Source organism: Tachypleus tridentatus, chromosome 5 (assembly GCF_004210375.1).
Source record: "Tachypleus tridentatus isolate NWPU-2018 chromosome 5, ASM421037v1, whole genome shotgun sequence".
Taxonomy (NCBI): domain Eukaryota; kingdom Metazoa; phylum Arthropoda; class Merostomata; order Xiphosura; family Limulidae; genus Tachypleus; species Tachypleus tridentatus.
The window spans coordinates 20,532,823-20,557,867 of record NC_134829.1 but is presented as its reverse complement, the minus strand read 5'-3'; the positions used below and the strand labels follow the sequence as shown (position 1 = coordinate 20,557,867).

Sequence of the window (25,045 nt, the reverse complement as noted above, 5' to 3'; positions counted from 1 at the left end):
TTTGAACAAAATCTTGAGTAAATAATGGTTAAATATTGTACTGAACAGACTGGTTATTGTAGGCTTAAGATAGTGGAACCACTGATGGAGAAAATGCCATCAGGAAATGGACGAACACAATCACTTTAGGATTTGTCAACGATACCTACACCAGATACATCCCTCCCCCATATTAACTCAAGTCTACTAAAGTGTATTAGATGGTTAGGCACATAAGCTGACTCACCAGGTTATGAAGGTACCATAACAGGTTATGTGCTGAAGATATCGCTATGGATGCATTAGGTGCTACAAGTCGTTCACAGCATTCTCATTCATCTTACCACTTGATTCAAGATGAAGGAAGAGAAGCGAGTGTAACCCCCTCTTATTTTAATTAAACCCACAAGCAGGCCACATTACATCTCAGGCAACCACAACTAAAAAAAGTGTTGATATAATTTAAATGTATATCGATATATGCATTACCTTTGCATGAGTATAGCATGTACAGAATGTATGTGGCATACGTAAATGTATGTATATGTATGTTGCAGTTAGTTGTTGCTAATGCAACAAAACTTTTACCAAAACATCATTATTTGTGTTTGTTTGTTTGAATTTCGCGCAAAGCTACACGAGGGCTATCTGCGCTAGCAGTCCCTAATTTAGCAGTGTAAGACTAGAGGGAAGGCAGCTAGTCATCACCATCCACCGCCAACTCTTTTACCAGCGAATAGTGGGATTGACCGTCACCTACAACGTCCCCACGGCTGAAAGAGCAAGCATGTTTGGTGCGACCGGGATTCTAACCCGCGACCTTCAGATTACGAGTCGAACGCCTTAACCCACCTGGCATGCCGGACCCTTTTTTTTTTAAGCGAAAAACAATAATTAACAACACTCTTTGAACAATCATTAAAATTGTTGCTTATAAATGATGTATTTAAGACAAACCATATAACAATGAACAATGATTTCCACAACTCTTGTCTGGATCATTTCTGCTGCAACTGTAGAGTTCGATTATCCTTCGCTAGAGGCTGATAACATATAAAAAAGGGGAGGAGATGGAGGCGGGAAGTATTCTATCAACTATCACAGCTGTTTGTTCTGTCCAACCAGATGGATCATTCTATAAATTAAATGTCATTGTATGTAAATTATTAGACAATTTATCATGAGAAAATTGTCCGTGTCTGTACAGCCAATATAATATTTCTCTTCTTGTGTCAAAGCATGACGAGACGGCTACAAGTTTTCTATCCTCGTCTACAGCTAATTACACAAAGACAACTTAGTGTACACTGAAGATGGCAGGAAACACCTAAATTAAAGGAAGATAAAATGGCTTCCATGACAAGCTGGCGAAACTAATTTTACTGAATATATCACTGTTTTCAAAGCCTAAAGGGAATCAAATTTTAAAACTATACATCTTAGTCCTGTTCATCAATGTATATGCAAACCCATGCGATTGTTAACAATTTGACAGCCTTTGTTTCTATTAGTCACAGTTGCACTACGTTACCCCAATGGCTGAGAGACAGCTGAGTTTAATTAGTAGTGACATCAGATAATTTCTGATTTCTCTAACCGATATTTAAGGCCCATCCTACAATACACATTTTGTGTAGTAATCAAAATAACGTGTGCACTTTGAAAACAAGTTCTTTTGTGCACTATTTGAACTGGAAAAAAAAGCGTGTTTATGTTTTGTTATTTTAAAATTATGAAACTAAATGAAACCCAGTTCTTATTCTTAAATTAAAATACCGTTACATGCAACTGAATGAAAACAGCTCTCCAGTTGTGCTGCTGGTCATTTTGTCTAATTTGATGTCATCTAGTGCGAGTGGTTAAAGATTACCTGGTTTTCTAGCAGTAGACATTTTAAATAGCACAGTATCTACATGTTCTAATGCTCTAGTCATCTTATACAGAGGGAATAAATGGTAAAAAGTTGTTTGGAAACTTTTGCCAATAGGTTTGTCGCTTTTACACAGTAACCAAAAATGATTTAATTAGATACCCGTTCCATCTCTTTCAATTCTGTTTGTGCAATAAATAAAACAATATTTAATCATACCTAAAAATAAGAAAAGCACACAAATTCTTATTGGCACGAGAATCGAACGTAAGTAAACCAGAAGGAAAAAAAAAAGCAATAAAAGACGATAGAATAAGAGTTAAAATCGAGTTCAGTGTTTTATTTTTAATTTAGTGGGTTTTTTTAAATGGCGTACTTGAATTGTGCAATCGTTTTACGATTAGAGATTTCATCTTGGCCAATAGAAATCAGGTATCGACAAGTTTGTGCAAGTAAATTTCCAGTCGATAGTAAAATATTAGGAACATACAAATGAAAGGTAAACGAAATAATTCAGATTAGGAGAGCAGATATCTCCATAAACTGTTCGAAATGCATCGGTTTAATTGTGTCAGTAAAAGCTCACATCTTTCGGAAACAAACAAGAGGAATTTTATTTAAGAGACTAGTGTAAGACTAGAAGGAAGGCAGCTAGTCATCACCACCCACCAACAACTTTTGGTTTACGCTTCTATCAATGAATAGTGGGAGTAACCGTTATATTATAACGCCCCCACGTCTGAAACGACGAATATGTTTGGTGGATGGGGATTCGAACCCGCAAGCCACAGTACAAGGTGCTTCGCTCCAGATATTGCGCACTGCTTTCTTGATGACGAGAAACACTTGAAGTAAAAATGTATTCTCAAGATGGCTAGTATGGGTATTAAAACTTTAATTTAAATAAAGTACAGAACAACGTTTCGACCTTCTTAGGTCATCTTCTTTGTTAACCTGAAGATGACCTAAGAAGGTCGAAAAGTTGTTCTGTACTTCACTTTAATTAAAGTTTCAATACCTATACCACCAGTCTTTGCCCGAAATGACAAGGTGGTTAAGGCACTCGACTCCTAATCTGAGGGTCGTGGGTTCGAATTCACTTCATACCAAACATGCTCGCCCTTTCAGCCGTGGAGGTGTTATAATGTAACGGTCAATTCCACTATTCGTTGGTAAAAGAGTAGCCCAAAAGTTGGCGGTGGATGATGATGACTAGCTAGTTGCCTTCCTTCTAGTCTTACACTGCTAAATTAGGGACGGCTAGCGCAGATAGCCCTCGTGTAGCTTTGCCCGAAATTTAAAACAAACAAACCACCAGTCTGGAGAATACAAACGTATTGGTTTATCTTAATACACTAAGAAATGGAAAATAAATTCATTTTTAATCAGGCTCTGACGAGAGGTCTCATTATGAACTGGGAACAGCCAGTGTACTTCTGGACCCTGTTTGGCTCTGACGAGAGGTCTCACTATGAACTGAGAATAGCCAGTATACTTCTAGTTTGATGACATCTTCGGGAAAAGCACTCTTTAGGACGTGATGAAACAGTTGAGAAGCAGGCTTTTATGTTATAATTAGTATACGTGATTTAACTTGACAAACATCGGACTGCAAAGTGAGCTTAATGTGTCTCAAGAAAGTCCCGATTTCTCTTATCCATCCAACTAGAAATTAGTGTTTTCTTTCTTTGATATTCCTCATATAATAAAGCTGAGGAAAAAAATTCTTTACATTATCGACTAATTCTGCATTGTGACAGTTATTATAAGTAAACTGATTTTGATGTTTTAAAAGAAACTCTTAAAGGAGAACTTAAAATACAGCACAAGTTATCTTGGCAGCATCCTCTAGTTACAGATAGCAACAAACAGAACGTTTATATGATAGGACAACCATTTTCGTATCACAGTGTTAATACTATTCAGTATCTCTATCCTGCATTACAAACTCAAGAGTTTTTCGACTTGTTTGACAATCTTTTTATTTATGTGATGATTTCCAAAATTAAAAATGATAATTAACATCCTACTAAAAGCGCATAATGTATTCACCTAGCAATGAAAAGTAAAATATTGAGTGAGGCATATCAGGTGATGGAAAATGTGTCCTTGACAGAAATACAGGACGTTCTGTTCAGGATTGTATGCTAATATCACTTTACGGTTCGATACAGGTGTGTGAGCGCCTGGTAAAATAAAGGAAAATGTTATGAAATATAGAACTAAGTGAGACTGTCTTTAATTTTTTTCTCGAAATTCATAGATTTGGTCAGTATTACGAGTATCTTTTTTCAATAGATGTCAAAAACCGTCTAAAAATTATTCTCGTGTCAAACCAATAAGGGCAATTTTTGAAGTGTGTTCATCCTCACGAAATCTAGAAGTGGAATCGAACCTGTGATTTTAGCGTTGTAAATCTGTAGACTTACCGCTGTACCAGTTGGGGGCATAAATCCAGTGTAAAATAACCTAAAATCATGCCCTGTTTCACAGGTTAAATCCTAGCTTGTGAACCAAATAACAAAAACGTTATGCAGAAAATATTCAGTACAGACATTAAAAGCAATAAGATGTTTTTTTTCATATTCATTGCTTGTTTTCTCCTCTTGCTCACTGATTGCGTGTCTGGAGCAATGTTTCTCCAATAACCTGAACATGGTGACCCCTGTCCCCCATATCTGCAGACTCACACCACTAGAAACCTGGTTTCGATACCCGTGGTGGGCAAAGCATAGACAGCCCATTGTGTAGCTTTGTGCTTAATTGCAAACAAACAAACAACCCGTCTTCGCGCCGTCGCCAGCTACCTATCTGGCTTGTACGTGGAGTTTCACGAAAACAAACTGAAACTGGCCGAATATTCTCACGCAAATGTTAATAGTTTTCATTGTACTTTCATTGTAGTCGTCCACGACAAATTCGGCAGGCAACGAGATGGTCCCTAGTATCAAAAAGGTTGAGAAAGGACCTTTAATGCTTGGCACGTTTGACGTCAGGTAAATGCTGGGCGATGACATCCTATGAGAGTGACCGACCTTACACAAGCCTTGATAGCAACGTACGTGTTGAGCTGCCGGCAGTGTTCGTGTGGTCTGGAGTTCTTACACGAAATACAAAACCAAAACAACAGAATAAAAATGTTTTCAGAAGATAGTTACCAATCTTTAAGCGTTTTTAAATTTGCATTTAAATACGAAATCCACCTGAAATTTCTAGTGGGAATTAATATCAATACAGGCCAATTAATGTATATCTATTCTCATATATGTACAAGACTGCATACGACAGAAATGTTCCCAAACGTGGAAGGCTTTGAAGACATGTAATTTTTACGAAATGTAATCTAATATACACCCATACGTAAGTGTATAATACATATGCCCGTATATTTTGCTGCTCTCATATTTAATTATTCAAGCAGTATTATCCTTAAACGAACTATTAAAATAAGAGAGAGCTTTTATCTATTTCCTTACAGGTCTATTTTACCTATGCCGTTAGCTTTAACAGTAATCTTTAACTAAAAGCAATATTAAAGTATAGTTTCAGGGGCGTATTATGAAATATTGTAATACACATTGACGGGTTCGAGAAGTTCTGACATTCATCTTATTAGTTAATGAATATTATACCAGGATGAAAAGAGGTGTTTTACCCGTCAGTTCATTACAGTGGAGTGCTTGATGGGAGACATGATAAATATATATTAATCACGAAAAAGTATTTTGTTTAACTTATTGGACAGCAATGATTCCCATTTTCGCAACCACTGCTATATATGTATAGTTTAAGGTAACATTTGCAGAGGAACAAAAACAGATTTGATTAACGAGAGACAACGACCACTAATGAACAACATCATTAAACTAGAACTGCTAGTCGGCTTACACTAACATACATATAAATTGAGTCCGAATCTGACGATCTGACAGACCCTCATGTTTTATAGACAGTTGGCGGCAGAGAGTAAGGAGACCTCGCCTGACAGGCATAAGGCCGACTCACCTGGCTTCTTGCCCGTCTATCAACTGGCTCGATGACCCGCGCTATTTTCCCGCTGCAGTGCATGTTGAACGGCGGAGAGCAAAACAGAAGAAGCTAAATGCCCAGAGGGGACACCGTCCTCTACCGGCGTGTGGAGGGCTCAGTTCCCGGGGAAGTATGGCCGGTTATCATCTTCCAACAGGCCTTTGAGCATCAATAATGACCTCGTTTCGATGCAAGGTGTTTCCACAAGAATGTAGAACCTAAAGCTGCGGTTTCGTTCTCCTTCTTAAAAGTTAAGCACAACGATTAATAGAAACAATAAAAAATTGAGTAGAACATAATCATTCTATTACAATAACAATAATTGCTGATCGTTATTATTATTTACCCTACTTAAACAAAAACTCCACAAATAACTCGAAAACGCAAGTCCAAGGTGTCGTAATGGATGAAGCGCACGCGGTGGCTACCCTTGCAAATGATGGCCATACGCGGCGCACAGGCGTTTCTTGCATTCGTTTCTAATTATATGGAAAGTACGGGTTCATCTGCATTGCAATTTAGCCGTTGCTGTTGGATAATTATCAACTTAATATGGATCATCATTGAAGGCGTGGAAGTTAAGTGAATGAATTAGAGCAGTACGCTTTGAGCTGCTCTATTAAAAAGAACTGAGTAGAAGGCTAGACGTCAAATAAAAGCCCACGCTCTCACCCTAATTTACAACTAAACCCTTTGGTAATCGCTGAATATAAATTTGAAGGCTTAGCGAAACAGAACCTAGGATCCTATCTCGTGCAATCCGATAAATCCTTCATACATTTTAAAAAGGCCTCTCTCTTTTTTGTTTGTTTTGATAAACATATTCTCGGGATGGAGGGATTACAGTGACGACTGGTGAATATCAAGTACGTCGGCACGGGCAGCAAGCATTCATATGAGCCGGGGCGGACACAAAATACTACGGTCTCGGTCTTCTGTACTCTCCGTTAAACCTTACAAAAATGAGAGCTCCCCACACAGATAATACAGACATTTCAGTGGTTTTGTCAAAATTATTGTGTCGAACTTTCAATAATATTTGTTCTGAATGACGAATTATCAGATCTTAAAAGAACTGTCTAATGAAATTTATGTCAAGAAGGTGCTGGAAATGAATTAGGTAAAATATATATTTTGCATTTGTAGAATGGAAACTTGGACAATTACTTTTTGACGAGAACCATGAAGAATAAAAGTTCAGAACAAAAATTTTAACACGAATTTGCTTGACGCATACTTCGCCAGCCTACAATTTTCTATTACAAGAAAAGTTAACCGTGCTTATTTTGCGATTAAGTATGAAACAATCTAATGAGCTGTCTTTGTTCTTCTCACCAAATTTTTAAATTTATGGCGTGTAGACTTACTGCTGAGTTACCGGGAAGTTTAAACAATTGACTTTTAATTTTTAACAGATTTTTTTTTTTTTATGTTTGTACCTTCGGCAAGCACAATATATTTTTTAAAACAATAGCTAGAAATCATTAAAAGAAATAAAGGTTTCTTTTTGAATTTCGCGCAAAGCTACTCTAGGGCTATCTGCGCTAGCAGTCCCTAATTTAGCAGTGTAAGACTAGAGGTAAGGCAGCTACTCATCACCACCCACCGCCAACTCTTAGGCTACTCTTTTACCAACGAATAGTGGGATTGACCGTAACATTATAGAGCCCTCACGGCTGAAAGGGCGGACATGTTTGGTGTGACCGAGATTCGAATCCCCGACCCTCGGATTACGAGTCGAACGCCTTAACTCACCTGGCCATGCTGGGCCAAGAAATAGAGAGCGGTAAGTATGATGACTTTAACAATATAAACCGGGTTTCGACACTCATAGTGTAATTTTGCGCTTAACAACGAACAAATAAATACAATGTATAATTAAGCCTTAGTGTCACATGTACAAGGCTCCTCCAGTGACACAGTGGCATGTCTTGTGGACTCCCAACACTAAAAACCGCGTTTCGATACAGGTGGTGAGCAAAACGCAGATAGCCCATTGTGTAGCTTTGTGCTTAATTCTAAACAAACAAACAAAACGTTTATATTGGATATTATCAGCTCAAATCGGTTAATCATTTGTGTAACTATTCTATGAGAAGTGGATTTATACTGTCCAAGGGTAGTTTTGATTTTAATTACATCAAGACTTGCTCTACATAATTTACAAATACGTGTGAGTCTGTGATTTGTTGTACAAGAATGTCTATGTATTCGACCAGACTTGAGTTTGTATCTCTCATTTCAATTATGCTTACTTTACTAGTACGCTTATGAAAATATATAAATATTTACTTTTACATTTATATTAGATAAACTATGGTCCTGTATAACGAACTACTAAGTTTGATATGCTGTCTGTGAATGGAATTATTTGTTGAAAATAAATGCACTTTCAAACACTATTTTGAAAAATCATGAGAGGGCTATCATTGACACGAAGAATGTAACTTGGTGATCTGATTATGGATAGTACATAAACCTGTTTGTCCCTCCCCCTTTGCTGTTGACCTGGAAGTCAAGTCTGAAGGTTAAAATCATTTATTGGTGTATTTTAAACCTGTTTTATTCTCACTTTTCGACATACCCGCCTAAATATAATAGCTTTTTTTTTTTAAACTACACCATTCTGTAGATATAGGTAGATATATATAATCCAATTAAAGGTAACATGAGTTCAGGTGCATAATGTAAGAAAGAAAGGAAGAGAGTTAATAACTTCCCATGACTTTATTATTTATTCATTACTTTTTCAAGCCAAGTAATAATAATAATAGTTGAAAACATCTCTGATTTTTCATGTCTCTATAGGCCTCGGCATGGCCATGTGGTTTAGGCACTCGACTCGTAATCCGTGGGTCGCGGATTTGAATCCCCGTCTCGCTAAACATCCTCGTCTTTTCAGCCGCAGGTGCGTTATAAGTGAAGGTCAATCCCACTATTCATTGGTAAAAGAGTAAGCCAATTCCTGGCTATCTGCGGTAGCCCTTTTGTAGCTTTGCGCGAAATCCAAAACAAATATTTCCTACCCCATTCAATAAATTAGAGTGAAATGCAAATAGCGAAAAATTGGTGTTTGACACTCGTGCTAGGCAGAGAACGTGTAGACTTTGTGTAAGTTTGGGCTTAACAAAACCATATCAGACATTATATACAGCTATTTAACTATTCATTTCCGTTTCACTATTACTTATAATATACAGATTTCAATTTTCCTACAGAACTTTGGCAAAAATGTTTATGTCGGTTTTAGTGTGATAAACAGAAAAAGTATTGAGTTAAATTCATCATTGTGTCTACTTGTTTCCTCCGCTGTTTCACTCTCTTTTATTATTTAAGTATTGGTTACGTCTGTTTTTAAATGGAAGTATTTTTCGAAATAAACAAATTTTTAAAAACTGGTTTTAAAACACTGTGTCAATGAATATATCGCATTTAAAAATCACAAGAGACCTATCAGTGACGTGAGGAGTGTAACTTTAACTTGGTTTGAATTTCGCGCAAAACTACAAGAGGGCTATCTGTGCTAACCGTCCCTAATTTAACAGCTAGTCATTCCCACCCACCGCTAACTTTTGGGCTACTCTTTTACTAACGAATTGTGGGATTAACTATTACATTATAACACTCTCACGGCTGAAAGGGTGAGCATTTTTTGTGTGACGGGATTCGAACCTTTGCTGTTGTTCTGGAGTGAAAGAAACATCAGGAAAGACTATTTTGTATGTGTATGAAGAAAATGAATTTGTGTTTGATCTCTTTATCATATGTAGCTCTAAAGGCGAATTCGTCTCAAATAATCTAAACTTGATACGTCAAAGACGCTTTACTGTTTTGTATTTTGATATATAGATCCAGACCTACTACAAAGTAATGTTTTTATAACATTTTGTTGATTGCAACAGCTCGATGATTTTTTGGGACTTTTAAAACGTTATTTATGAAAAGATGAAACTATTCCTGTGTGATTTAACACATTCGTGATAAACGTACGGGGACTCTGTTGTAGAATTTGTACAGCTATACAATATATCTAGATGCAAATCTCCACTCTTCCTGCAAGCTGTACTTGTTCAGTCTCTGTACTAATGTTGTCACGAACGTCCGAGCCAAATAGATTAGGACGTCTTTTGTGCTACAACACCGCCCCATTATAAACATACAGTACGTGCTCTTTCAACACGAGTGGTAAATGCTTTGAGTCTATTAAAAAGTTTAAATTGGCACTTTACATACGTTCCTGAGATGCATTCGAATAGCTTGGGCATTCCTTTACAGTTCAATTTTGTATGGCGTGTGGTTTGATCAACCCAATAAGCAATATACGTGATCCTAATTTTGACCATCCTATAACGTTAGCTCAGAAATACCGCAGTCTCTTAACGTTGGCTGTAAAGCTGTTTCACTAAAACTGGTAATGGAATGTCAGTAGCCTGACAAAACGTACGAATCATTACTGATATTTGAGCTGCCAATACAAGGCAACAAAAGCATTGTAAAACTAAACATTCTCAAATTGGGAATACACCGATTTACGGAAAATGGTACTCTGTGAAAGATAAAAATAAAATTATTATTCCATTAAGAAATATATTCGTTCTTAAAAACCAAACAATGAGAGATAACATTTACCGTGAATATACAACCGTATATAAACTCTACAAAAAGAAACAGTCTATATAATACTTTACAATATTTAGACACATACGATAAACAAATTTAATGCAGTTTATATAGATTAAACACCTCATAAAATAGTTAACGGTTTTTTTTTTTTACAGACCGCATGTATATAACATTACGTTTCTTTATAGGTTAACGACATAGCTATCACATTTATTCATTTACACATACAGGAGCTTAGCATCAGTTAACTGCAACCAACCTCTCCTCCATCCTACGGTGGAGTCTCGTCACAGCACGTTTGTCAGTGCGCAGTCCATGCCACTGATTACCGTGAGAAATATTTTTTTAAACCTTTAAACCTTATTATTATTATTATTTATTATTACGCGCCATTATTTCAGTATTATTTTACTTTTAACATCTGCTACACAATGTAAATAAGATTATTATAACATTACTTTTACCCTTTCAAGCTAACAGAATTGTCACTGGTTTTCCTCTGCCTAATAATCTCCTTAAATGTAACGCCCAATTAAATTGTATGCACTTTTTAAATGAACAGTACCAAGTAATGACTGGAGAATAACATTCATATTTAAAAACATCAATAAAAGATAAACACGACCTGTAATTCCAGAAACTTTTAAAATACATTAATTGTTCAACGTTTTGCCTTCCAGACTTCATCGATAATATAGTCTGTAGTCTACATGATAGGGATATGGAAATAAAACTGAAATACGTCAGTTTGAAAGAGAAAATAACGTAAGAAATAATATTATACTGCACTGGAATGAGTTGAAGCATTATATATTGCCATAAATGTGTAAGTAAATTTGGACGGACATTGATTTGGAAAACGAGCATTGAATCAGTATATATTGCGGTAAACATGAAAGAACTGTTGTGCGGATAGTGGCTTAGAATTTAAAAAAATAAATTAGTATACGTTGCTATAAATTAAGAAATATTGTTCGGTAGACAGTGGCTAAGAAATTTAGAACTGAATCAGTATATGTATATGTATAAACAATGAAGTATTGTTGGGCAAACGATCGCTTACAATTTGGGAATTATATTAGTATATGTTGCTACAAATGAGGAAGAACTGTCGGACATACAAAAGTGTTTTGCTATTGCGATTTTTTTTCTTTCTCAAGGTACAATAGATTTTTTATGTGTTTAGTAACTCAGAGTTCATTTGTCTTCTTCTATGTTTTTTTTTTTTTTAATTGAAGATAGGGTTAACTCTGGAAATAGTAATCTCGAAAGCACAATTATTGATACTTGAGGAGTCACCCATTCTAATCTTTTGCAAAACGAGGCCATGGTCAGTGTTCCGAGCTGTCGATCTGAGGTTTTGTGGTTTGCGCTATCACAATTAAAAAAATTAAAAGATGTATACATATATTGAATAATATATATCTTTTCTATTGATATATGAATTATATTATTTATATCAATGGCAAACATTCTCTGTATTTTTGTTTTGAGAACTATAGCACGTGAGCTTTCAAGTTATCAAAAAGCTATCTTTGAGATAAGCTCAATAATTTCAAAATAGCTTCTTAAGTAAAAACAGAACCTTAATTACTAAACATTACCTTTATACAATAAAACATCTTGTAAAGCCGAGTAAGTCATGCGAAGCCTTGTTTTAAGTTATCAATTTTCCACTATGTATTATTCAACAGAAACCAATACTAACCAGATGAGGCTCCAGCTGTTTGTAAAACGATTATAAAGCGTTGATTAAGCACCTACAATTAGTGAAAAGGTTTAATTCACATACACGAGACTGTGAGTGCGTTATAAGTGTGACGATGAGATCCCATGTTTAAAGTAAAGTAAAGATGCAATAAACAAACTTTTACAAGACGCTTCCTTTCTTCTTCTTGCATTTAATCGATTACATTAAACATTGACCTCACTAATAGTTTTTCAGGCCTTTAAATTAGTTTGATGTCAATCTGGTTTCTTAGAAAAAGATGGTCACCTGAAAAAAAATTCACTGGTTTTTAATTAAGACTTTACATATAAACTAACTTATTGTTGTACATTTGTTAATCTATTAGATGTATGAACTTTGAGATTTTTTTTTCATTTGTGATTAACAACGTAACTCAATTTATTTATCCAGTTCTCTTAATTTGTTTCTTTTTCCAGAACTCACTTCTACTTCGATCAATTTATAAACTACGTTAGCCTTATACAGTAGTTTCTGTATACTGATTTATGGTGGATTCGCCTCATTGAAACACATTGAAGTTTTATTTGCATCTCTGATCATATCTTGCAGACTTCCCAAGAGGATTAGAGACCATAAAGCTAAACATAAGATACAATATTTTATTTTTATGTTTTATGCTGTGATATTGTTTTAACGTATTATTATTTCACTCTCAATTTGAAATTCTTACAACTATTTCCTTATAAATTGGTTTGTTGAGTTGAATTTTACCGAAAGCTGTTCGAAATGTATCTGCTCTAACTCAGAAATGATAGACTAAAAAATAAAGATGGCAGCTACCTAATGTCGTCCATCGCTAACGTTTGATCTACCCCTTACCAACGAAAAGTTTGATTGGGTATCACGTTTGAACACCACCAGGCCGGAAGGGCAAACATTTTAATTAAAGAGATTTGTTCCCACAACTTGTTGATTGGGAGTCAAGTGTCTTAACCAACAGGGCGTTCCAGACTCTTGATACCATAGGTATTATTAAGATTATTTTCTATATGTACGATAGCTGTAATATAACCGTTGGCTGTACACCGGTTGGTCATCGGTAATTTTACTGACTCACATTGTTAAAATCCAGCATTCGATTTCCGCAGTTCACAGATCTCATTTAACCCACTATATAACTTTCCGCTAAGACAAAAACAATAACCATTGCTCAAAATCTTTAAAACATAGTAGTCGCTGTTTGCTTGTATGTAAGTTGCTTTAATAATGCGTTATTTTTTTTTGCTCTGGTTAGCCATACAGTAATAAAAATAATTCAGATAATATACACAAATATTAAGTTTCGTGACCAATTAAGTTTTTATTACAACTGCTTCTTATTTTGTATGATAGTAAAAAGACCGATATCTTAGACTTTAAATGTACTAAGCGCGTCTCACATCATAGATTAATTATAATTTGGTCCTTGCTAAAAAGTTCTAGAAAAAGTTTGCCCATTCTACACTATCAATTCTGAAGCTTCATATATAGTCAATTGTTTATAAATCCATGAATAATTTTCAGTTTGAAATGTACTAAGTGCAAAATCTAATTATTTTCTGAGTAACCAAGTAGACATGGAAGCATTATTTATTTCATCCAAGCTAAAGCGCCTATCCTTTGTCCGTATTGTGATTTAACAAAATGTGTGGGTGGATTTTTTAAAAATAAGAAAAAATCCCAACTTTCACACAATGTATTTATAACATAACATATTATTACAGTATTCATTATCACTTATCAAAAGTTTTTGTATAAGTTCTAAGAACTCAATATTTATATATCAAAACATAATATACACTGTGCGATAGTCAAAGTGACTTTGTAGGAAAAGGCGGTGGCCAAAATCATGATGGTTCGAGAGCTTTCTGTTGCCTGCATTCAACAACTAGCTCTTAATGTCCTTTCATGTACTTAATTGATAGATAGTCATTGGCCATAGAAGTATCTTACGGGTCGAGAGTGAAAGGTCACGGGTCAAAGTAGGAAGTTCTAAGTAAAAAAACGTCTCTTCATATCAGCCGTATGATGGTTTTTGGAGTAGAGACTTCACCTGAGCTTATGCATTATTGCGATAGTGGAAACCATTTTTCCATTGTATTTCTCTAAAGAGAGTGCTAACTCATTATGTGAGATATACAAGACGTTTGTGTGCACTCCTCTCACATTGTGTGTATGTTGTGTTATAAGAAATTTAAGAAAGTTTTGTTTTTCTTGTATTATCGTGCCCCTATCTATGTTGGTATTTAATGTTATCTTATATTACAGATAATAAATACTCGATGGGTAACAACAATAATAGAGTGTAACGGTTATGAACCCCATTTATATGCCCCTTGTTCCAAATAAGCTTCCTACTAAGTTTGGTTGAGATTGGCTTAGTAACCTAAAAGTAGTTAGATAACGAACAAACAGACAGACACAGATATTTTTGTTCTTTATATATATAAAAGAGATCGAAAACTCTGTATGAATCATATATATGGAAGCAGAAATTACTGTTCATTTACGATACACAACGATATTATGTATCTAAAAGAAACAGCTGTAGCTTTAGATCAAGAGTAGATAGAATTGTTGCTGTGTATCTAGAACATGTGGAAACACGACCTAGTAAACATTCTTTTTGTAGAGATACGTATGTATTGTAGATGTTTACACAAATAGCTATATATCCTAGCTGTATACATGTATAACCTCTTTAAACTTTTGCACACCGTAAGAAGAACAGTATTTATAATTTCTAGACCAACCTTGTTGTTCAACTTAAATATGCAATGCCAGCCATTGTTTTAAAGTAAACTAAACACAGAGTAAGTTATTCGATTTTATCTACTCAATAAATTTTATTTCTGTATATTTCAAGTGCAAAAACGATCGTTTGTGCAAATTTCGAGTTGCACAGTAACAACTGTTTCTGCTATATTTTAGTTGTACATACAGAATAACTGATGTTTATGTACAGCCTAAACACAACAAATTTCTTTTTTTATTTTTTATTGATGTAAGTGCAGTTAAAGATGTTGATACACACTGCTAAACTATGTCGTTGCGTTTATGGAAGCGTGAGATGTCATGAGTGTTAACACATAACTTGATTTTTTATCACTTTCATTGTGTATCCTTAGTAAATTAGCTTTCCATAGGAGGAAATAATTTATAATGAAAGTAACTAATGAGGTAGCCTTCAATTAATATGTAATTGATAGAGTAAGTAAACCAGCTTTCTTCCTGGGAAGTCATTAATAAGTGAACCTACCTCCCACTCAGTAAGTAATTGATAAGATAAAAAAACAAACTTACCTACCAGTTGGTGTGTAATTAATAGAGTAAGTAAACAACCAACTTCCTTCATGGTAAGTAACTGATAAGATAAAAAGCTTACCTTCCAATTGGTATATACATGATAGAGTAAGAAATCCAAACTTCCTTCCTTAATTACTGGAAGACAAGTTGGTTTACTTGCTGTTTGAATATATATGGCAGTGAAACACGAGTACTAGCTGTAAATCTGATTTAGAAACAGTCATACTTATCTGTAGACGAAGGTTTAGGCCAGAACAAAAATTAAAAAAAACCTAGAAATAAATCCGAGACTGCGTACCAATCTTCAGAAATGCATCCTTGCAGCACGAAATATTAATGACAGTTTGAGGGGGGGGGATTGTAAGGAAGTGAAACGTACAAGTTGACAGGAGGAGCAGAAGGGGTGGTTTGCAGGGAGCTAAGCAGAAATTTCAGTAATATCCTGCCCTAATGGTCTGGAAGCGCCTAATTTAGCGTACAGGACGATCTTGGGGGAAGGTTGTATTAGGCAACTTTCACTTAGATATTGAAATCTAACATCCACTAACTATCCAACCAACTTTCACGTAATTAAGCTGAAGTTGTGAATCACGACAATTTGGTTATAATCCCTCTTCTGATATATGAAATGCATGCTCGAAGTGGGATACATATTGCCTATTACCTATTATCAAAACAATAAATTCCCTAATAAATCACGTGGTCAATATTGTCACACTAGGAATTTACTGCCCCTCTCCATAAAAATAAAAACAACATTTTAATGATATCTTAATTGATCGATATAAATACAGTGGTGGAAGTTATATAGCAGACAGAGTGTGGTGTACGTTCATTGTCACTGCTCATTTGTGAAAATGAGTTAAGACAGGCTTATATATATATATATATATATGCGTTTATTTTTTATTTTTGGTTGATGTTTCATATTCATTTTCTTACAGCTTTTTTTACATCATAGGTTATATAAGTTTCTTTATCATTCACCCTGAAGGTATACTTCAGAAAAATAAATTTAGTTAATAAACATTGGAATTCAGCATAGGCTTGAATTATATGTTTGGCATTCGTCCAAGTATGATGTTCAACTTGAAGAGCAGAACTAGGAGATGTTACAGTTGTGATAGTATTTAGGTCCTGTGGTCTAATGTGATTAAAGGGGAAGGAAAATTAAAATTTTAAGAATTTTCCTACACATATACAAATAAAAAAGTAGGAGGAAGGATATACATTCACTTGGTAACCAAGGAAGCAGATAGTGACTAATCGAGGGGTGCTTTCACCATGATAAATATGTATATAAAGACATATGATGGATAAACTATGTGTCATTTGACGCTTTAATGGACCACTGCCTATAAGACAGCTTAAATCGCTCGAACGACGAATGTACGAAAAACTTACTTTATATGCAAACATAATTTCTCACTAAAGAAACGCCATTTGTTTTCGCCTATGTCACAGGGTAAACATAACAGATTGCTTGCGGGCTACATGTCTATAGCTCGAGGTCTATAATGTGTAACAAAGAATCTATGAACATATAACACCAGAATTTTGTATCCTATACTTCAAGATTACCCTTATTCTTTATTTCTCCTGTTCCACCAATTCTGTTTCTTCAATACATGTAATTTACCTTTCATTCTCGTTATTTTCTGTCATCAAACTATTGCATGACTCTAGTATAAGTTGCCCAATAAAACTATTGCATGACTCTGGTATAAGTAGCCCAATAAAATTATTGCATGACTCTGGTATAAGTTGCCCAATAAAACTATTGCATGACTCTGGTATCAGTAGCCCAATAAAACTATTGGATGACTCTGGTATAAGTAGCCTAATAAAACTATTGCATGACTCTGGTATCAGTAGCCCAATAAAACTATTGCATGACTCTGGTATAAGTAGCCTAATAAAACTATTGCATGACTCTGGTATCAGTAGTCTAATAAAACTATTGCATGACTCTGGTATAAGTAGCCTAATAAAACTATTGCATGACTCTGGTATAAGTAGTTAATAAAACTATTGCATGACTCTAGTATAAGCAGCCTAATAAAACTATTGCATGATTCTGATATAAGTAGCCTAGTAATATTGTTGCATGACTCTGGTATAAGTAGCCTAGTAAAACTCTAGCAAGACTCTGGTATATGTAGCCTAGTAAAACTGTTGCATGACTCTGGTATAAGTAGCCTAGTAAAACTGTTGCATGACTCTGGTATAAGTAGCCTATTCATACTTTATTTGAGTTAGTTAGTAAGTCGTTCCTATTTTTCACAAGAGTCTGAACTAGAGTATTTTCATTAATGAATACGTATATATATATAAATATTTCACTTTGATATTGAATAATTTTGATTTGGTTTATTTAGAATTTTGTGCAAAACTACACGAAAGCTATCTGCACTAGCCGTTCCTAATTTAGCAGTGAAAGACTAGAGGGAAGGCAATAAGTCATTATCAACCACCATGAACTCTTTTACCAACGAATAGTAAGATTTACCGTAACATTATAATGCACCCACGACTGAAAGAACGAGCATGTTTAATGGGAAGGAGACTAAAACCCGCAACCCTCAGTCAGATTGCAAGTAGAACGCTCTAACCACTTAGCCATGACGGGTCGATCTGAATAAAAATGTACCGAATAGTCATATATAAAAAGGGATAATATAGTTATTATAGTACTTTTCGTCTGGCGAGATATGCATTTACAGAGAAAGTTTTATCTTGGCAAGTTAAAGCTGGTGAGCATACATGAGATATATAGACATATAGATATAGAAATACTGCTGATCAAATTCTTAAGGTCAATGAACATAAAGAACAAATATACATTTTGCGTTGTTAGACTCAACCATTTATTTGAGTAGAGCTTCGAAAGATGAAAATAAGAAAAATGAAAATATAAAAACGTTTTTGGCATTTAATATGGAAAATGTGAATACTACGAAATTAGCCTAAATACTAGCTGGTCAAAAGTTTAAGACCATACTAAACAGAAGAGTCCTAAACAGAGTAGGAAATGCCTAACAAGAGGACCCAGTAGTGAATTGCACGGCCGTCATTGCGAATAACTTCAAACATTCGCTTTGGCATAGTCGATAAAAGCGTTTGCTAAAGGTTGGCTGGAATGTTATTCCAAGTGGTGAAGATGGCTTCACGAAGATCATGCACTGTTTGGAATTTACGTCCATTTCTGTAGACTTTCCTTGCCATTCACCCCCTAAAATTTTCAAAAGGGCTCAGTTCGGGTGAACACGTTGGATGGTTTAAAAGAATCCTGTTATTCACCATGAAAAAGGCCTTTGTCCTGCGGGCATTGTGGATTGCAGCGTTGTTCTGCTGAAATATCCAGTCATTTCCACACAAGCGAGACCCTTCAGTCAATGAGGATGCTATCTCCAACATGCCAACGTAGCCAGCTGCTGTTTGACGCCCCTGTATAACCTGAAACTCCATTGTTCCATGGAAGGAGAAAGCACCCCAGATCATGATGGAACCCCCCTCCACTGTGTCGTGTAGAAAATGTCTCCGGTGGGATATCCTTATTGTGCCAGTAACGTTGGAATCCATCTAAACCATCCAGGTTAAATGTTTCTAATCAGAGAATAAAACCTTCGTCCACTTTTCTACGTCCCATGTTTGCTGCTTCTCAGCAAAGTTTAACTGAGCTGTTTCGTGGTGTGGAAAGAGGCGTGGCCTTTGAAGATGTTTACGGTTTTAAAGCCTTTCTCTCGTAGATTCTGTCTTATTGTTCTTAAGCTGCATTCTGCGTCCGTAAGAACTTTAATCTGGTTCGATGATTGGCCGGTGTCTTGCCGGCCAACCCGTAGAATCCTCCTGCTTAACGCCAGCAAAATTTTCTTGGGCCGATCACCTGAAATTCTTGTTTCGTATCCCTCAGAGTCTTTTAAGAAATTTACAACATCAGTTTTACTACGCCCAATCTCTCCAGCGATGGCACGTTGAGAGAAACCTTGCTTTTGCAACTCGATAATTCTGCCACGTTCAAACTCTGTCAACTTTTTAGCCTTTGCCATGTTTTTGCCATGTAACACAGGAGATGTCAATGGGAGATGTTGGCAGCGCTAATGCTTGAACACAAATGACTAAATTTCGTTACGTGTTTACCGATTAACGCTTTGTTTCAGTGTGGTCTCAAACTTTTGACCAGTTAGTATTTAGGCTAATTTCACAGTGTTCACATCTTCCCTATTAAATGCTAAAAATTTTTTTTATTATTTTCCATTTTCTTATTGTCATTTTCCGAAGACCTACACAAATAAGTGGTTGAGTGTAACAACACAAAATGCATATTTTTTTCTTTATGTTCATTGGTCTTAAAATTTTGGCCAGCAGTGTATATGAACATCCATATTGCTACCTGCTTCTTACCGCCCTATGGCCACGAAGTTATCCAAAAATGACAATAAACACTATGAGAAGCAACTGTGTTGTATATAATAGTTAAAAATCTGCTCCTTATAGTTAGACAAAAGGACAACCATTAATTGAAAAACAGTTAAAAATTATAGTTAACACAACCATTAACATTGAAAACCTGTTTAGAGTTGATCAACAGGCAGACTAGCGAGTTTACTATTATATATAAACATTAGTAGACTGTTCTGTTTGTTTGTAATTAAGCACAGTGCTACACAAGGTGATATCTGTGCTTTGCCCACAACGGGTATCGTAACCCTTTTTAAGCGTTGTAACTCTGATCACTAATAAACGAAACGGCACCCCCAGCATTAACAGACCAGTAGAATAATGTCACCATTACTATTAAAAGCCAGTGCAGTATTAATGGACCAGTCGGTCAACACAATCACTTATATGAATAAAAACGGTTCAGTATTAATGGGTAATCAGGCTTACATCACCATTGCTATTTAATAAACTAGTTCAGCGTTAATGAAAAAGTGAAATATGGCGATTGGTAATGCCAGAGAAACCTTTTACTACTAAACAAGTGTACCTAAATCAACTACAGCCCCTATTCGTGAAGTAATATGAACTCTGTTTTTTTACCTATTAACACTAACAATTGGTTACAGTAAGCTATCTTCTTACAACATAAATAAGAATTAACTTGGTGATGCTCATAGCTATTTAAATATACTATTTTTACATTCTTATTTATAAAGATTAAAATGCACTGTTTCATCAGTTGGATACAGTCACTATTAAGTCTCATTTCGTCCATAAACCCAATAATATTTCATGAGATTCATGAGATATTAAACTAATAATGTAAAATAATCTCCGTACTAAAAATGTAATAATAATAAAACTAGATATATTTAACTTTCTGACCAACAACTGTTAAGAAAAGTCACATCAACAAAATAATAGATTATACCTTACTTACGGGTCACATAAATACCAGCTGTTAGCGTTAAGTACTGTCATAGATTTTTATGTTCATTGAACAACGCAACGTCAGTATAGTATGAAGGTATACGAAAACTTTTTACAATCCTACCTAACAAGTTCCTGTGACCAATAAAACCCATTAAACGTCTCTGTAATTTTGTAGTAACCTAACATATGAGATAAGTTGATATGGTACATGTTAAATTTTAGTTATAAAATCAACTGGCGGGATAGTACCGGTAGTACAGCCAAAAACCAATATAAAATAATAATAAATGAGACTTTTAAATATTTAATACAATTTACAAAGTATTAGTGCTCTAACTAAAACATAATCACGTTAAATAGAATAAAAAGAAAATTAGTATATTAAGCCTACTGTTAGCTGTATGTAACGCACCTAATTCCACCGTAACCAGTCTCAACCTCAAAGTTGAAACAGTCCACTTTATTTAAACTTTGAAATCGAATGTCTGATTAACGACGCTGGTATCTGCATCCAGATAGTTTGATTTAGTGAAAAAGGATTTTTTTCCTAGAGAGATCTGATAGATAAACTTGAAAAACTTCGATAATTCGGTATATATGTATCGTAAATATACCATGCGTGAATAATGTGTAAAGTTAATACAATCTTTATCAGTAAGATTTGGCATTTATGAAAATAAAATCTGTGGACTTAACTTATCTACCAATTAGATTTTGTTTTGCACTTATCAAGAAGAATGTTGGCAAAATTGTCTACTTTTCACATCAAATAAAAATATATACACAGCTCGCAAGAATTCGCTCAATGGGAAACAATAGTAATTTTCTGAAAAGAAAACTAATTCAAAGCTACAGGAGGATTGTCTGTGCTAGCCATCACTAATTATTAATTGATAGACTTGTTTGTTTGTTGTGAACTTCGCACAAAGCTACTAGAGGGCTATCTGTGCTATCCGTCCCTAATTTAGTAGTGTAAGACTAGAGGGAAGGCAGCTAGTCATCACCACCCACCGCCAACTCTTGGGCTACTCTTTTACCAACGAAAAGTTGGATTGACCGTCACATTATAACGCCCCCACGGCTGGGAGGGCACGCATGTTTAGCGCGACTCGGATGCCAACCCGCGACCCTCAGATTCCGTGCGCATGCCTTATCGCGCTCGGCCATGCCAGGCCTGATTGATAGACTTGAAGATAAGCATATAGTTAACAACGTCCATTGCAAGCTCTTGGGTTACTCTTTTCAGACCGAATATTAGGATTTGACCACAAATATTTTTATCTATCTATCCATTTTTTTGTGGTAGATGATCGTGAACCAAAAAAACTTCAAATTATGTGCTCAACCTCACTAAGCCCCAAAAGTTTCTATTGTTTTATCTTGATTCGATTTAATAAAACAACTGATGGTGAACAGATTAATAATAGATCTCCCCTTCATAATAGTACAGTATATGTTTTAATTATCTATAATGTATTTCAGACCATTACCAGAAACTTAGTCTTAACTTCGTTTAGTACTGGCAATAAACTTGTATTTGTATAGTACTTCATACTGTTAGGGAAAACAGAAAGAATTATGTTGTACCTATCAATGTTTGAGATAATGTTTACCAAAATACTATGAAGATTTAATGGTTTTAAATCCTGCTCTAGTTTTTATATAAAGTTACATATGATTTCTTTTACAGATAAAAACGAAGCTGCAAGCTGATTTATTGACAGATGAGATGACTTATGAATTATTAAAACATAAATACTCGGTACTTTTCCCTACTTGTTCATCCCTTCTAGTACAGCGGTATGTCTCCGGATTTACAACGCTAAAATCAGTGGTTCGATTCCCGCGGTGAGATCAGCAGATAGACCGATGTGGCTTTGCTATACAAAAAAAACATACTTCTCTACTTGCTATACAATACGCTTATTCTTGCTCATTGTGAATTTTTTAAGCATTTTACTTTCTTAATAGTGAATTTCGTTAAGTATCCTATGTTGTTAATAGGGAATTTCTAAGCATGTTATATTGTTAATAGTGAATTTTACCATGTTATATTGTTAATAGTGAATTTATTCAAGCATGTTATGTTGTTAATAGTGCATTTCTTTAAGCATATTATGTTGTTCCTAGGAAACCTATTTAAGCATGCTATATTGTTAATAGTCAATTTCTTTAAGCATGTTACGTTTTTATTACTGAATTTCTTTAAACATGTAATGTTGTTAATAGTGAATTTGTTTAAGCATTTTATGACGTCAATTAGACATCTCTTTAAGCATGTTATGTTCTTAATAATGAATTTCATTAAATACTCTATGCTCTTAATGTTGAATGTTTAAGCGTGTTATGTTGTTAGTAGTAAATATTTTTAAGCATCTTATGCTGTTAATCTATTTAAGGATCTTATGTTGTTAATTATGTATTTCTTTAAGCACGTTACGATTTCAATAGCGAATATTTTTAAGCATGTCACGTTGTTAATATTGAATATCTTTAAGTATCTTATGTATTCTTAATAGTAAATATCTTTAAGAATGATATGCTGTTAATAATTAATTTCTTTAAGCATGTTATGTTGTTAATAGTGAAATTCTTTAACCATATTATGTTGTTCTTAGGGAATCTCTTTAAGCATGCTATAATGTTAATAGTAAATTTCTTTAAGTATGTTATGTTCTTAATAGTGAATTTCTTTAAATATCCTATTTTCTTAATGATGAATTTTTAAGCATGTTATGTCGTTATTAGTGAATTTCTTTAAATATCCTATGTTCTTAATGATGAAATTTTAAGCATGTTATGTCGTTATTAGTGAATTTCTTTAAATATCCTATGTTCTTAATGATGAATTTTTAAGCATGTTATGTCGTTATTAGTGAATTTCTCTGAGTGGTTATATTGTTAATAGTCAATTTTTTAAAAATGTTAAGTTGTTAATAGAGAATTACTTTTTAAGCATGTTAAAATATTAATATTGAATTTTTAATCACGTCATATTGTTAATAGTCAATTTTTAAGCATGCTGTGTTGTTAATAGTTAATTTCTTTAACATTGTTATGTTGTTAATTCTGAATTTCTTTAAGTATCTTATGTTGTTAATCGTGAAATTTTTAAAGCATATTATTTTGTTTATAGTCAATTTCTTTAAGCATGTTACGTTGTTAATAGTGAATTTCTTTAAGCGTATTATGTCGTTAATAATGATTTTCCTCAGGCATGTTATGTTGTTAAAAGTGAATTTATTTAAGCATGTTATCATGTTAATAGTTTATTTCTTTAAGCATGTTCTGTTGTTATGAGTGAATTTCTTTAGATATCCTATGTTCTTAATAATGAAATTTATAAACATGTTATGATCTTGGTAGTGAATTTCTTTAACAATGATATGCTGTTAATAATGAATTTCTTTAAGCATTTTATTTTGTTAATAGTGAATTTCTCTAAGCATTTTATTTTGTTAATAATGAATTTCTTTTATTATCCTACGTTCTTGATCATGAATTTTTAAGCATGTTATGATGTTAATTGTAAATGTCTTTAAGCATATTATGTTTTAATAGTGAATTTCTCTAAGAAATTTATGTTGCTAATACAGAATTTTTTAAGTATCTGATGTTGTTAATAGTAATTTTTTTAACTATGTTATGATGTTAAGTGTGAATTTTTAAGCATATTATATTGTTAATAGTGATTTTTGAGAATGTGAAGTTGTTAATAGTGAATTTCTTTAAGCATGTTTTTAATAGTGAATTACTTTAAGCATGTTAATGAAGTAATAGCGAATTTTAACTGTGTTTTGTTGTTAATACTGAATTTCATAAGCGTTTATAATGTTGTGAATAGTGAATTTCTTTGAAGTATTTTATGTTGTCAATTTTGAATTTCTTTAAACATGTTTTGTTGTCTAGGGTGAGTTTCTTTACGCATTTTATTCATTTTTAAGTTATTTCTTTAACTATGCTTACTAGTTTTCTAAACAGAATTTCTTTAGAGTTTCAATTATTTAGCACTTTAAGCAAAGCTTTAATGAATGAGGTGTTAATTTCTTATTTATTGTGTTTCCAATGAATTTTAGGGCAGGAAGTTAAGACGTTTGCTCATTTATTGTCGAAAACTTTCCTTAGTTATATCG

General features: G+C 34.2%; 1 long non-coding RNA gene across 2 annotated transcripts in view; it reads right to left on the bottom strand.

Annotated features, from left to right (window-relative positions):
• Positions 1-25,045, bottom strand: part of LOC143250664 (uncharacterized) — a 90,893-nt gene that overhangs the window by 56,051 nt on the left and 9,797 nt on the right. Inside the window, exon 1 of one of the 2 annotated variants that reach the window (XR_013028295.1) lies at positions 5,855-6,757. The exons of the other annotated variant lie outside the window; for it this stretch is intronic. This is a non-coding gene — a long non-coding RNA (uncharacterized LOC143250664). Of the gene's footprint in view, positions 1-5,854; positions 6,758-25,045 lie in introns of those variants that run through there. 2 annotated transcript variants of the gene reach the window in all.